The sequence below is a fragment of the Cavia porcellus genome, unplaced genomic scaffold (assembly GCF_034190915.1).
Source record: "Cavia porcellus strain 051 isolate PalLab524CR breed Dunkin Hartley unplaced genomic scaffold, mCavPor4.1 scaffold_5, whole genome shotgun sequence".
Lineage (NCBI taxonomy): Eukaryota > Metazoa > Chordata > Mammalia > Rodentia > Caviidae > Cavia > Cavia porcellus.
Window position 1 is genome coordinate 107,131,539 of NW_026947488.1, and position 15,483 is coordinate 107,147,021.

The 15,483-nt window shown below is 39.3% G+C and overlaps 1 long non-coding RNA gene across 2 annotated transcripts; it reads left to right on the plus strand.

Annotated features, from left to right (window-relative positions):
- The first annotated feature begins 4,272 nt into the window (after positions 1 to 4,272).
- LOC134475911 (uncharacterized) lies at positions 4,273 to 12,264 on the plus strand. Of its 2 annotated transcripts, XR_010047237.1 has the most exons (4): positions 4,273 to 4,427; positions 4,866 to 4,942; positions 7,701 to 8,341; positions 9,517 to 12,264. It is a non-coding gene; the product is annotated as an uncharacterized LOC134475911 (long non-coding RNA). The 2 variants fall into 2 exon arrangements; XR_010047236.1 differs by lacking the exon at positions 7,701 to 8,341.
- The last annotated feature ends 3,219 nt before the right edge of the window (positions 12,265 to 15,483 follow it).

Genomic DNA, 15,483 nt, shown 5'->3' on the forward strand with positions numbered 1-15,483 from the left:
AAAAAATGGGACTACAGTACCCAGTGCTGGTTCTATAGTATCATGATGTGAAATCAAGCAATACTATTAATCTTCAATTAGAGTGATTTTAATCTGCTTTGGTTTGTTTAAACTCAACATAAATGAAGATATGGATAAATACATACATGTTTAGTGTATAAACATGATTGATTGCCATATTACTTAGTTTTTATTAGATAGTTGAACAGAAATATTTGAAGTCTCCCTGTTTGAATTCCCATTTATATGTTCCACTTTTGTATCTTGAACAATTATTTGTAAGAGGACAATAAATCACACAAACTAGTGATTTATTACTGTTTATTCTTTTCTTTGAATGTATGTACTATTTATGCCTGCTTTCTGTTTTGTTTTGTCTTTCTTTAAATAAAAATAAATTTAAAAAGATAAATAAATAAACAAAGTCCCTTAGAAGTGAATTGGTGGACCAAGCTCTGATTGATAAATAAGAAAGCAGCTGTCTGGTAACATTTTTAACCAGTTTTTGCCCATTGATTAGAGACCTCAATGATCTCCAGAGCATTACAGGAGACACCTCAAATAAATTTATGAAATATATTCCTAAATGTTCACATTGGTCATTATCAAATGAAGTAATACATATTTTTGGTTTGATGATGCCTGTATAAAGGTTTCACATGGTTATGACAGTTGATTGTAATCAACTATATGATGTATTGCATATATTGGTAATTCTGGATGCATAAGACTCCATGATTGTAAAATGGGGATTACTTATGGTAACAGATTTTTGTCACATGTGCACACCTTTGCTGATAACAAAGACTTGTGAGATTCACATTCAACTAAAGACCAGTAAGTTGTTCAATAATACACAAAAAACTTCTTGTGTATTAGATAAGGGTGATTGACCAAAAGTGATATTTTATGTCAAAACAAGAATTTAGATTATTACAAGAATCTCATGATTGTCATGATGCAATACTATGTATTGTTCTGATTCCTGATATATTATGTAAAATATGCAACTGTTAATTCTGTAGGTATTCAAATGCTAAAATGTCCATGGATAGAAGAAAATAGGATTCATTTAATGTTCTAACTTGTTTCATGTTTAGATAAAATAGTAATGTTGCACTTACTGCCTCTAATAAACTTTATTGTTATGAAAAACTTCTTTTGGATGTTTGACAGCTAAGGTTTGGAAGCCAAAACTTAGAGAAACAGATGGGCTAAATGGATAGCCAATATTTTGGTCCCAGCTATTCAAGGGTGGTGCAGACCCGGGATATAAAATAACCTCTGATTGTATCATCCTAAGATATTCAGTGAGTCCCTGGTTGTCTCACCAAGGAGATGATGAGACCACAGTGGAAAGTCACCTTCAATGCAAGGTGTGCCTAAGAAGAGTCACCAGGAGAAAAATCTCCCAAGCTTTCACAGAGAGCAATGTGGTCAAGCAATGATTGTGACTCTTCTAAGTGGCTGATACTGACAGAAGAGCCATGAGATGCTATGCATGGTTCTAAAATAACTTGTGAGAATACCTAAGTGACCTTGATAGGAAGTAAGTAATTGACTATTGTTGTCATGGTTTATGCATGTGTCCCGCAGCCCTCATACATTTGCATTGTGCATTTGCGATCGTTCATTGTCTCGTGCTTGGATTGATGGTGTCAATGCTAAACCCACGTTGGGGTGGAGCCAGGATGTAATTCAATGGCAGGAAGAAGGTGTATCTTGCTTTTTGCTGGTTCCTGTTTGCTGTTTGCAGCCTCCATGAACTGTGGCCCAGCCATTCCTGCCTGCCTTGGAGCCAACTGAGTGTGAACTGAAACCTGCAAAAACTGTAAGAAATAAACCTTTCATTTCTCAAATTGGGCTTCAGGTATTTTGTCTCAGCAACAAGTAAAAAGTAATTAAGACAGAATTTGGTACCTAGGAGTGGGGTCTTTTGCTATGACTATACTTCACCTTGTTTTTCGAGAGGCTTTGGAAATGGCTTGTGGGCAGAGTTTGGAAAGGTTTGGACATGTCGCCTGAATGCGTAGAGCTGGACAGCTTAGGCTGTTCTGTAGAGGGGATTCACATCAGAGCTCAGGAGACCAGAAGGCTGATAGAGGGCCTGATGATAAAGACCAGGTTTGGGAGGTTTCTGTTGGGAAGAGGGACTGCATTGGTTGTTGGACTCCACATGATGTGTGTTATGGCTTTGCAGAAGGTTTGTCTGCATTTTGCTCCTGCCCCGAGACTTTGCTGAGACTGAGACAAAGGGCAATGGACTGATTAATCTTGAAAAAGAAATTAAAAAGCAATCAAACCTTGAGGCTATGGCATGGTTATTGTTGGGGGCTTTTAGCCAGATTTATGTTGCATATCAAAAGCGAAGAGATCAGCATGATAGTGTACAATGCTCTGAGTTTGGCCAGAAGGAAAATTCCAGGAAGACAGTGGATTGCAAAGACAGAGTTGAGATTTTTATTCCTGAGGAGAAACAGAGAGATAAGAAAGATGGCCCCTGGGCATCATTGGAAGGGGGTCCCCACCCTGTGCAGCCTCACTGCAAAAGTGAAAGAATTTGCTCAGAGGGAAAAGCTGCAGAGTGCCATGTTCCAGAATGGCCACAGAGGCCACTTGAGGTTCCAGAATGGTGGAACCTTAGAGAAGCTTTTCCTCACAATCATATAAACAGAGCCCTGCAGTCCTGGCAACTGACCCATATAGCCAAAAGACAGAAAAGCCTAGGTACTGCTCCAGTCAGCAGCAAACCTTGGTGGCATCCACAAGGTGCTGATTTTAGGTGCAAGGAAAATGCACAACTTCTGAGGCAACATGGCATCCACCTCAATTGCAAAGTGCCTGGGAGGCCAAAAAGTGTGCCCCTGAGAGGGCAATTTGTGAAGACGTAAGGGTGAAGCAAAAGGTGCAGTGGAGACTGCAGAAGTTTGGAAAAAGCAGGAATGTGGATGATTCAAGGGAAGCTGCAAAAAGAGAGCAGAGAAGATTTAAGAGAAAGCTGTGGGAGTTAAAATCGCTGGAGTGCCATGGGGGTGGAATTACCCAAGCCTTTTGGAGTTTGCAACCAGATTGCTTCTGATGCTGAACATGGAATTCTAGGACTTAATGTTCACCCTGCTGGACTTCTTTTATTTCTAGTACTTTATATTCCCCTTCTTGTAACTTTTGGAATGGTAATGTTTACGTTGTGTCTTTGCATTTGAGAAATGTTTAACCTTGTTTCATTTGTACAGGGGTTACAGTTAAGAGTTTGCCTTAGATCTTGGAGGAGACTTGGGAATTGGACTGTTCAGAAACACTGAAACCTAGGACGTTGACAACTCTTGGAAGTGGACTAAATGTCTTTTGTATAATGGATGTACATGAGCCCTGGGGACCAGGGGTGGAATATCATGGTTTATGCCTGTGTCCCCCAGGCTTCATGAGTTTGCATTATGCACTTGTGATGGTTCATTGTGTAGTACGTGGATTGATGGTGTTAGTGCTACACCCACATAGGGGTGGAGGCAGGATGTAATATAATTGCAGGAAGAAAGTGTGTCTTGCTTTTTACTGGTTCCTGCTGGTTGTTTGCAGCTGCCATGAACTGTGGCCGAGCCATGCCCAGCTGCCTTGGAGCCAACTGAGTGTGGGCTGAAACCTCCAAAAACTGAAGAAATAAACCTTTCCTTTCTAAACTTGGGCTTCAGGTATTTTGTCTCAGAAACAAGTAGAAAATAACTAAGACAGTAGTTAATGCAGGTCTCATGTTAGCTTGGCCTTGGATGTCCTGCAGAAAAGTCTGGCCTCTGAAGATACAGTGCAATGTAAAAGCTTCACTGTGGGGGAAGCTAGGATCACTAACATCCTCTGACAATTGCTGGCTATATTGGTAAATGACTACTGTTATGAACTGATGGACTATGATGAGTTTAAATTAGAGTTCTCCTCAATGCTTCCCCACCTTAAGCTGGACACCCATCCTGGGAGTCAACAAAACAAAGTAAGAAAGAGATGTTGGAAAGGATTGAAGATGAATACATGTGCAGGGCTGTGGTGTGGCCTGGGCATGATTGAATTGAGAATGAGGAGACACCATAAGGAACAAGATAGGCCAAAGCTGAGGCCACCTGGAGGCTTCCTGGATAGTTTTTCTTAATTAGAATCATCTGTTGCTCTGTGGGTTCCTTGAACCTCTCCCAGGGGCCTGCTCAGGTTTTTACCATTGTCCACTCACTCCCTTGCTTGATCTAATTAAATGGGCTGCCTAGTGGCAGGTGGCTGGCTGGTTAGCAGAGTTACGAGTTCTGAAGAAGATTTCACTCTTCCTGTTGCCCTCAAGACAATGCTACTTTTCTCATTTTTTGGTCCTTTGCTGTGCACTTCTTTGGGGGCTAGATATTTAGGCATAGGCCCCAACAGAAAATTAACTTCCAGAGAGGATAACTGTAAGTTTCCTGAAAATGTTGTTGCATGTAAATTTTCTTTACCTGTAGATGGAAGTGTTATCAACAAATATATTGCTAACTTATCAACATATGCTACCTTATTAACCTATTGAGGGGTGTTATAGTGATTTCTCAGAAGGCATGATTATACACCTCTTTACATCATTGTGAGTATTCTGAATAACTTTTCTAAGTCAGTAGTTATAAGTGAAATTGGTAGATAATAAAATAGGCCTCCATCAACTTGCTAAGTACTATGTAACATGAGTCTCGGTATTTCTAGCATTTCATTTGTTTTAACCATGAATTCCTCACCAGATGCTAGTTATGCCTACGTGGCAGAGAATGGATTGTACAGGAAATTAAGTGGTTTTTTTTTTCTTTTTCCTTTTCATCGATACTGGGGATCAAACTCACAACTGCCTTTTTGCAAGGCAGGTGCTTATGCCGCTGAGCTAAACCTCCAGCCCCGTGGTTTTGATCTCCAAAGAATTGCTGGAGTCAAACTGAAACAGGTAAATGCTAAAAAACTGTTAGGGTTTTCATAGATTAAAAACTCATTTACATAATTAGTTGAAGAATGAGTTGATGCATTTGGAAGATTATTCAGAACATACAGCTAGCTGAATTATATTAGATATTTATTTCTTTACTTTTATACAGGTACGAAATACCTGACTTACAGAATTTAATATAAATATATTCTTTATCTCATTGTTTCCATGAGGGAAGTTTGGTTTTGACTGTTTACAAAGCAGAAATATCTTGGAAAAAAGTGAAAAGGAAAAGGTAACTTTTCTATGAGGTCAAGGAGCCAGAGAACAGTTTCAGAACCTGAGAGGAAGGATCCAGGGACCAGATTTGGTTCATGGGTTCCAACACAAATGGCTGCAGTTTATACATATAGAAGCAATCATAGTAATATCCTACACATTTCTGAAGCCAAAAAGGTGTTAACAAATGGATCACCAGGCTTTAGGGAATATATGACTTCTAGGAATATTAAAATCCTAAAGAGTGTTATACTAAGATGCTAAAAATTAAAATAATTGATTAAAAGATAATTAACATAAATAGGTACTTAAAAAGATAGTTATTAGTAATATTGTCATTCTACTGAGCTCATTGTCCTAGTAACCAAGCACCAACCACATAGTTATAAATTAACTGACCACGTCATTCTGCTGTTCTGTAATGCGTCATCCCCCCCCCCACTTTAGTGACCTGTGTGCTATGTCAACTTTTGTTCCCCTTTTAAGAGACAAATGATGCTGTGTCAACCACTGTTCCCTTCATGAGAGACAAATGTTCCTGGAATTGGCAGACCAAGCGCTATGAATTGGCTAACCACCCACTGTGAAATGTCTGTGTCCTCAAGCAAAGGGGAACAAAGGCCCACCTTATTTCTGTTTCTCATCACTATGTACTTAATGATCAATGAGCTAGTCATAAATGAACTATAAAAATCAGTCAAAACTCTAACTCAGTTGCACAGCTTTGCAAATTCCATCTGCACTGTGTCGCTGGGCCAGCTAAAATAAAATCACTTCTTTTAAAAAAGATGTCTTGCCCCGTTTGTCATCTTGGGGTCTTGCCCTGTTTTTTCATCATGGGGCCCTGTTTTTTGAGTAGAGTACAACATTTGGGCGCTTGTTCAGGATTACATGGGGACCCCTCCCCACATTTTTTCACCAATCGATTGACTTAAAACATCTGTAAGTATTTGGATCTTTTGTTGTTTGTAATTTGAATGCGCACCTTTGAAGTTGCAGAGGAGCTTGGCTGGCTCCTTCTGCACCAGAGTGGGATGCCCTCCGGGACAGGGCTTCTAGCCCATTTGTGATTTGGGATTTTTTTATCCACTTGGTTTTGTGCTTGGTATATTTTTACGGTGGAGCCATTTGTTCATTTGAATCTGTTACCTCAGTACTAACATTTAGATTTCTTTTTTCTCTTAAACTACTGTTGCAGGTTCCATGTGGCTTATTGGACCTAAGGGTCATAATGAAAATTTATTTCCCTTTAGGTCACCGAACCATGGACAGAAAATCCTTTGTTTGTGTCTTTAATGTTGGTCTTGTCTTTTGTGGTGCCTTGTTTAATGTTTTAGTCCTCAACTGATTATGTACAACCTTGGCATACCTTTAAAAGTGTTTTTCTAGTTAAAACGTAAATAACAATACATATATATGTTTATGGTTTTTAAAATCATATTGGCTTTACCAAATAAAGCCAGGTCCTACTGTTATTGAGACAGTTTAAAAAGTTACAGTTTTTAAAGTGTAACATTTTAAGGTGGTAAAAAGACATAAAATCATTTAACATATTTTAGACTACTAAGAAAGTCACTTCAAGGATTTAGTTAAAAGTTTTAATGTTGTCTAAAAAGCTAGAAAAAAGGTAATTGATGGGTAATAAACAGAAACAGAAAAACAGAAAAACAAATGTGTTCAGAATTTGACAGTATTGGATCAGTAATCTTTACTACAAAATGTTTCCATTAAAATGAGATTATATTCTAAAAAGGGGAGCCCTTTGTCATCCCAATTTTATATGATGGTAAAAGGTCAGTATTGACCATATATAAAATATATTTGCCTATGAAAATAAAAATTAAATAAGACTGTAATTCTCATCCCCATCTGGACTAAAAGCCATCAAGGTTCAGAATTGCTGGACACCTCTTCCTCACCCCTCTTTTTTCTAAGGACCCTCAGGGCCTTATTCCTCTTTTGGAATTTGTCTTCTCCATTCATCATCCCACTTGGGATGACTTCCAGAAGATTTTGCAGGTTTTGTTTACAGTAAAAGAGCGAGAGAGAGAGAAAAAAAAAACATTCATATTGTGGGATAAAGAGCAGTGTGCATTCCAAATAAAAACCTGTCCTCTGATCCCGAATGCCAGAACCATGTTTTCCCTTTGTCCCACCCCTGATCAGACAACCAGAGGTAAGAAGGCTCTCGTTCAGTATCACCAATTGTTCTCAGAAGCCTTTAAGGGCTGCCAGAAAACCCACCAATTTGTCCAAGGTAGCAGAGGTGAGACAATTAGATGATGAGTCTCCCTCGGGGTTTCTGGAGAGATTGCTAGAAGCCTATTACTTTTGTACACCTGTAGATCTGGTAGCACCTAAAAAGGCAAGGGCCATTAATACTACCTTTGTAACTGTCAGCACCTGATATTAAGCAATAATTGCAAAGGCTTGAGAGATTTTTAAAAATGTCCCTCAGTTAGTTATTGGAGCTTGCTTAAAACTGACTCTTTCCTCCCAGCTAGTGCAAGCCATTTAACGGATTCCAGTTCCTGTGACTAGAAAGCAAATATGAGAATTTCTAGGAGCCATAGAATATTGCCTGCTTTAGATTACAGACTCATGAGACCAGGCTTTTCAGCAATTGAAATCAGCCTTAACAGAAGCTCCAGTTCTGGCTCTGTCAAAGTTGCAAAAACTTCTTTCTCTCTATGTTGATAAAAAACAAGGGATAGCAAAAGGAGTCCTGACCCAGAGTTTAGGACCATGGCAAAAGCCAATTGCCTATCTTTCCAAGAGACTTGATAATGTGGCAGCCCAATGTCTGCCTTGCCTGCAGATGATTGCCTTGGTGGCCCTCCTGGTGAAAATGGCCCAAAAGGTGACCTGTGGACAAAAACTTTTAATTACCTCCTCACATTCACTTGGAGACTCTCATCAAAGCTTCACTGGATGGATGGCTGCCTATCAGGCATTACTTCTAGATCTGACTACCATCAGTTTCAAGGGGACAGTGTCTTTAAACCCAGATACTCAGCTGCCTGATGATGACCTCTCCTTGCCCCTCTGATCATTTCATGGGGCTTCGACCAGACTTGACAGATGAGCCACTGTCCGGAGTTCCATCATATTTCTATGATGAAAGCAGTCACATATATCAAGGTAAGCAAGTCATGGGAGCCACTGTCACAGACTCTCAGATTCTATGGGAACAAATCTTAGAGCCAAAAACATCAGCCCAATGGGCTGAACTCATTGCCCTCACTGAGGCCCTCAAGTTGTCAGACTGATAGCAGATATGCAATTGCTACTGCCCATGTTCATGGGGCCATTTATCAGGAATGAGGTTCATTGACTTAAGGGAGCTAAAAGATAAAAATGCTCCCCAAGTTTTGGATTTGTTAGCTGCCATTTGGATGCCAAGGAATATTGCTATTAAATAATCTAATAGATGCAGCTACCCAAAAAGCAGCCTCAAAGTCAGTGGGGATTGAGAGAATCCTGGCATTGCTACTGATTCCATCCACTCTGTCAAAGCCCTTTTGCACTCAAAAAGACTTACATTTGGCAGCTCAACTCCAAGCAAAGTCTGATATCCCTGGGGCCTGGTACCAACTGCCTGATAATTGAGTCCTCCTCCTCGAGGCCTTGAGATAAAAACTCATCCAATAAGCTCATCAGTCCACTCACATGGGAGGATCAAAACTCGCTGCTCTTTTTGAGATCATTTCTTTATCCCTCAGTTATCAAAGCTTACTCAGTCTGTGAGCCTCAGAGGCCCTCACTGCCAGTTGGTAAATCCTAAGCAACAGCAACAAATGAAAACCACTTGGTATCATGGGACTATGCCTGAAAAACATTGAGAAATAGAATTCACAAAAATTAAAAAGCCTGGACTTTAAGGGAATGAGTACTGGTAGATAGCTTTTCCTACTAAGTCTTGAGTCAGACCTGATAGCAGTTTTCCCAATTTGGCCTCCCTTTATCCATGGGGTCTGACAATGGCCTGGCTTTTATAGCCCAGATAACTCAAAAACTAACCCAAGCTTTGCATATTGATTAAAAACTCCATTGTGCTTACTGGCCTTAAAGTTCAGGACAAGTAAAAAGGATAAACCAGACTTTAAAAATGGTAATAACTAAGATGGCATTAAAAACTGGCGAGAACTGGGTGAGTCTCCTTCCTTTTGCCCTCTTGTGTGCGCAATGTACCCCATATGTTACAGTTGTTTCCCCTTTAAAGTTCTATGTGGGAGACCTCCTCCTCTTATTCCTAAGATTTCTAAAAAAAAAAAATAGCTGATCTGACTAATCAAGATCTTGTTATGTTCCTCCAGGCCCTTCAGCTAGCTCTGACTTCCATCCACCAGTTATTCCGAGAACAACAACCTCTGCCTACAACCCATCCTGAGGATAAATGTCCTGCAGTGAAACCTAGGACATTATCATCAAGAGACATCACCATGAGTCAGTCAAACCATGGTGAGAAGACCCTTACACCATGGTCCTCAGCACTCTGACTGCCGTCAAAGTCACGAAAAAGCCTGCCTCGATTCATCATTGCCACTTCAAGCCAGTTCTGGCCTCTGACAGCGATCAACCTACAGATAAGTGGACTGTTGTTCCCTCCAAGGATTCTTTAAAGCTTAAGATTGTGAAATGTATCTGATAATCTTGCTCTTAGGTGTTATTCCTCATGGACACCCAAGAAGATACCTTGTAACCCCACTGTTTAAAACTTAAAATTACTATTTCACTGGTAAATTATTGGTAGCCAATGCTACTGTCTATGAGATAACTAAGATAGATTTATGTTCCCTATTAGATAACATCCCAGAAAAAATTAAACAAAAAAAATGTTGGGTTTGCATGTCATGCTGCCTGATTGGTTGCTAATGGAGACTTACAAGGACCTATGTATTCAAAAGAAATTACAGAGCACTGGCTGGTATCTTTGCCCCCAAAACCAACAGCCAGCCTCTGATCATAGGTGTTCACAATCCGTAGAGACAAAATATTTTTGTAGCTATTGGGGTTGTAAATTTGTATCTCCTTGACAGAAAAATAAAGGGGGTCTTTACCTTTTTCCTCACTCTTGAGACCCAATCTTCTGTTCTCCTCCACTAGACTTCCTGCTCCTGAGACCTTTTTGCCCTCTGCGATTTCTGTGACATCTCTAGCCCCTTCTTGCCTCTGGACATTGCTTATGGCAAATCAACTTTTAAATTCCCGTACAGACGACACTTTGTTGGTGGGATACTAAGCCCCTACTCACACTGGACAATGTACAGGGTGCTCCAGGAATCTGTGTTTACTCTGCCTCCTACTCTTTGCACACTTCCCCTAATGCTGCACTCTGTAATCCTGCCTCTTCAGCTTTGATTTATACTTTTTCCTATCCTGCTAATCAACACCTTGTTGCTCCCAATGGAGCCTGGTTTGCCTGTACTTCTAATATAACTCCTTATTCCATGCAGCACCTGTTTACCCAATGCCCTGAGCTTTACATATTAGTCAATATCTTTCCCCAGTGTATTAGTACTCTAGAGATAATGGTAAGAGTCACTTGTTCCCTAGCTTTGACTTAAAGAGTCCAGTAAGAACAAAAAAAATCCTGTATTATTACCTGTATTACTAAAAATTGAGATAACAAGGTCAATAGGTTTAAGAGTGTCCAGCCTAATAGTCAAAAGACCAAAATTATAGACACTTAAATGCACTCATTGACCGAGATTTAGCAGCCCTTAGTGACTCTGTCTCCAAATTAGATGATTTTTTAAGTTCACTGACTGAGATGGTTTTACAAAACTGGTAGGGTCTAGATCTCCTGTTCCTAAAGGAAGGAGGCTTTTGTCTGGCAGTAGGAGAAAATTGTTGTTTGTATGCCAATCATTCTGGGGTTATCAGACAAAGTATGGCCAGCCTTAAAAGGCAGCTACAGGATCAAGAACAAGCCAGACAAGCTGAATAGAATTGGTTTGAGCAATGGTTTTCTCTATCTCCCTGGTTGACAACGTTAATCATAGCAGCCTCCAGACCTCTCTTGATCTTAATTACTTGTTTAACAATTGGACCTTGCATTATAAACAGATAAGTAAATTATGTCAAAGACCAGGTGCAAACAATAAAACTCATGGTTTTAAGGACACAAGTTTATGAACAAATAGCACTTCTTGAAAATTCCATGAGCCAATGATTTGGTTCACTGACAAAAATCAGTGGGGAATGTTATACTAAGACGCTAAAAATTAAAATAATTGATTAAAAGATAATTAACATAAATAGGTACTTAAAATATAGTTATTAGTAATATTGTCATTCTGTACTGAGCTCATTACTCTAGTAACCAAGCACAACCACATAGCTATAAATTAACTGACCACGTCATTCTGCTGTTCTGTAATGCATCATCGCCCCCACCTTAGTGACCTGTGTGCTATGTCAACTTTTGTTCCCCTTTTAAGAGACAAACGATGCTGTGTCAACCATTGTTCCTTTTATGAGAGACAAATGTTCCTGGAATTGGCAGACCAAGGGCTATGAATTGGCTAACCACCCACTGAAATGCCTCTGACCTCAAGCAAAGTGAAACAAAGGCCCACCTTATTTCTGTTTCTCATCACTATGTACTTAATGATCAATGAGCTAGTCATAAATGAACTATAAAAATCAGTCAAAACTCTAACTCAGTTGCACAGCTTTGCAAATTCCATCTGCACTGTGTTGCTGGGCCAGCTAAAATAAAAGCACTTCTTTTAAAAAAGATGTCTTGCCCCATTTGTCATCTTGGGGTCTTGCCCCGTTTTTTTCATCATGGGGCCCTGTTTTTTTTTTTTAGTAGAGTACAACAAAGAGCTGAGTGCCAATTAGTGGCAAGGGAACTATATGGCAAGGGGAACTTATAGTGTGAAGTCCTCGGGTGTCCCTGCCTCACCAGAAGGAAATGTTTAATTGGATTAGGAATTTGGTTCCATTTCAGCAATAATTGTCACCCCCCATGCTTGGCAATATGATCACTTTCAGAATTCAGCATTTTTATGAGTCTGAATGAGTAGCAAGCTTGTCTTGGAGAACTGATGCTTGCTTTTATTTCATCCTTACTCAGTTGCAGACCATTACTGTGATTTAAATGTAATGTCTTCACTTTACAAGGTAACTGTGCTCCTTTTGTGTTGACATACTGGGTTTGTAGGTGGAAAATTAATAGAAATGAGTGAAAATCATGAAAATGAAGTCTGCTGCCTCTAACACAAACTTCCGACTCTCAGTTCTGTTGTGTCCTACCCTGGCCTGTTCTCAGAATATTTTCTGACATCAGTGGATTTTTTTATTCCTGGAGGATTCAACCTGAATCCTGAAAATATTTGCAGCCCATTATGGAAAGAGTCCACTGATCCTTGAAAGAAAGCAGGGGTAGCCATGAAATGGCAAGGATAAATAAGAAATTTAGAGAAGACCTAATACCACCACTTCTCAAAATTTAATGAAATCGAATGTGAAATTGTACTTCCCAATTCATTCCTGGAAGCAAGCATTACCCTGATACCAAAACCAGAGAACAATCCAAATAAGAAAGAGAATTACAGACCATTCTGCCTAGTGAACATTGAAGCAAAAATCCTCAATAAGATACTGACAAACAGATTGCAGAATATCAAGAAGATTTTACATTATGATCAAGTGGAATTACTCCCTGGGATGCAGGGGTGGTTCAACATACATAAATCCATGCATATAATACACCATATTGACAAATCCAAAAGCAAAAATCATTTGATCATTTCAATAGATGCAGAAAAACATTTTGACAAAGTCCATCACCTATTCATAATAAAAAACCTACAAAAATTGGGAGAGATGATCTTTATCTCAATCTGATAAAAGCCTTTTATTACAAACCAACAGTCAACCTCATACTAAGTGTACAAAAACTGAAAGCTTTCACTCTAAAATCAGGAACAAAACAAGGATGTCTACTGTCTCCATTCTTATTCAATATAGTCCTGGAAACTAGCTGGAGCAATTAGACAAGAGAAAGAAACAAAAGGAAGAAAATAGGAAAGGAAAATCTTAAAATATCATTATTTGCAGAAGATATGATACTCTACTTAGAAGACCCTAAAAATTCCTCCAAAAGACTTCTAGTTTAAGAAGCAAATTCAGTAATATAGCTGGTTACAAAGGCAACACTTAACAATCAATAGACTTCATAAACAATAATAAAAAACTCATGGAAAGAGAAATCAAGGAAACAATAACTTATACAATAGCATCCAACAAAATGAAATACTTAGGAATCAATCTAAAAGGATGTAAATGACCTCTACAGTGTAAACTACAGTACTCTCAACAAGGAGATTGAAGAAGATATTCTAAAATGAAGAGCTATTCCATAGTCTTGAGTAGGGAAATTCAATGTAGTGAAAATGACCATACTTCCAAAGCTATTGTACAGATTCAGCACAATCCCAATCAAAACCCCACAGCATATCTCAAAGAATTACACAAAATAAATCCGAAAATTCATCTGGAACCAAAAGAGACCTAGAGTAGCAAAGGTGATCCTGGCCAACAAAGAAAAGATAGGGTTCATCAAAATCCCTGACTTGAAATTATACCTTAAAGGTATTGTGATTAAAAAAAAAAAGATGTGGTACTGACAAAAAACAAAACAAACAAAACCAGACCCAAAGATCAAAGGAACAAATTAGAAGATGGAGAAAGAACCCCAGACCACTAAACCACCTTATCTTTGACAAAGGTGCCAAATAGAGTTATTGGAAGAAAAGCAGCCTCTTTAATAAATGGTGCTGGAAAAACTGGCTCGATCCATTCTGAATATTATCTTTCAACGTGTATTAAGCTAAGATCAGAATAGATCAAAGATCTTATATTAAACAGAAACATTAAATCTGCTGCAAGATAGAGTAAGTAAAACTCTTGAAGACATTGATGTAAGCAAAGACTTTATGAAGAAAACTTGGATTGAACAGCAAAAATCAAAGACAATTATGTAAAAATCTCACCCTACTGAAAAACTTTTTAACAGCAAGAGAAATCACTATCAGAGTGAAAAGACAACCCACAACGTGGGAGAAAATGTTTGCCAACTGTTCCTCAGACAAAGTATTACTATTGAGAGCACGGAAAATTAAAAAATTTCAGTCTTCCCAGATTTAAAGACCCAATCCAAAAATGTGCATCTGAGGTGAAATACACAGTTCTCAGATGAAGAAATAGAAACAGCAAATAAATATGTGATAAAATGTTCTGCATCACTCGTCATTTAACAATTGCAAATTAAATAACACTGATATGTCACCGTGCCCCAGAAAAATTGCCTACTGTCAAGAAATCAAGCAATAACGAATGCTGGAGAGGTTGTGGGGGGAAAAGGAACCCTTCTCCATTGTTGGTGGTAAAGCAACCACTGTGGAAATCAGTGTGGAGATTCCACACAAACTAGGTCTACAGGTCCCACTCAACTCAGCTATTCTCCCTCTGGGTATCTACCCAAAAGAATAAAAATCATCATACCACAGTGATATACGTGCACCCACGGTTATAGCAGCACAGTTTGTGGTAGCCAGATCTTGGATGGAATGCACGACCTCTAGCTCGCCAGGCAGGCGATTAAGCTAAATCCCTGGACCACATTTTTTTACTTTTTAACTTTCAAATAAAGTGGGTTTGGGAGAAAAAACAAGGACTGAGGTAAAGACTTTCAGTGCAAATACCCATCAGACCAGCTGAGGTCAACATTCCAGAAGACAGTCCAGAAGCCTCCACCATCTTTCATTGGGGGTCCACAGTTACAGGGTGGGGATTTTTCTGTAATTATTCTTGGTGGGGAAGGCAGGCAGGAGGGCAGGAGCCAATCAGTGATGCAGAGGCTGGCTGTAAGAACTGTCCAATCAGGCAGGCCAAGGTAGGCAGTCTCTTCCAGTGTCATGGCGTCAATTGCAAGGCCAGGGCAAAAAAGGGAGCACTAGATGTTTGCTAGACTACTATTTTTTGCTTCTATTCGCTGTGGACTGCTTAGAAAGAACCTGGGAGACCTCCAGACTATGCAATGGTGATGTTATGGGATGGGAGCAGTGAAATGGGGTGGAATCCGGTTGAGACCAGTTAGAAGTGGTGAGAAGGGGCTGGGGGTTTAGCTCAGCGGCATAAGTGCCTGCCTTGAAAGCAGGCAGTCACAAGTTCGATCCCTGGTACCGATAAAAAGGAAAAAGACAACAAAACAAAACAAAACAAAACAAAACAGAACAAAAAAAAAAAAACAAAAACCAAGTGGTGAGAAG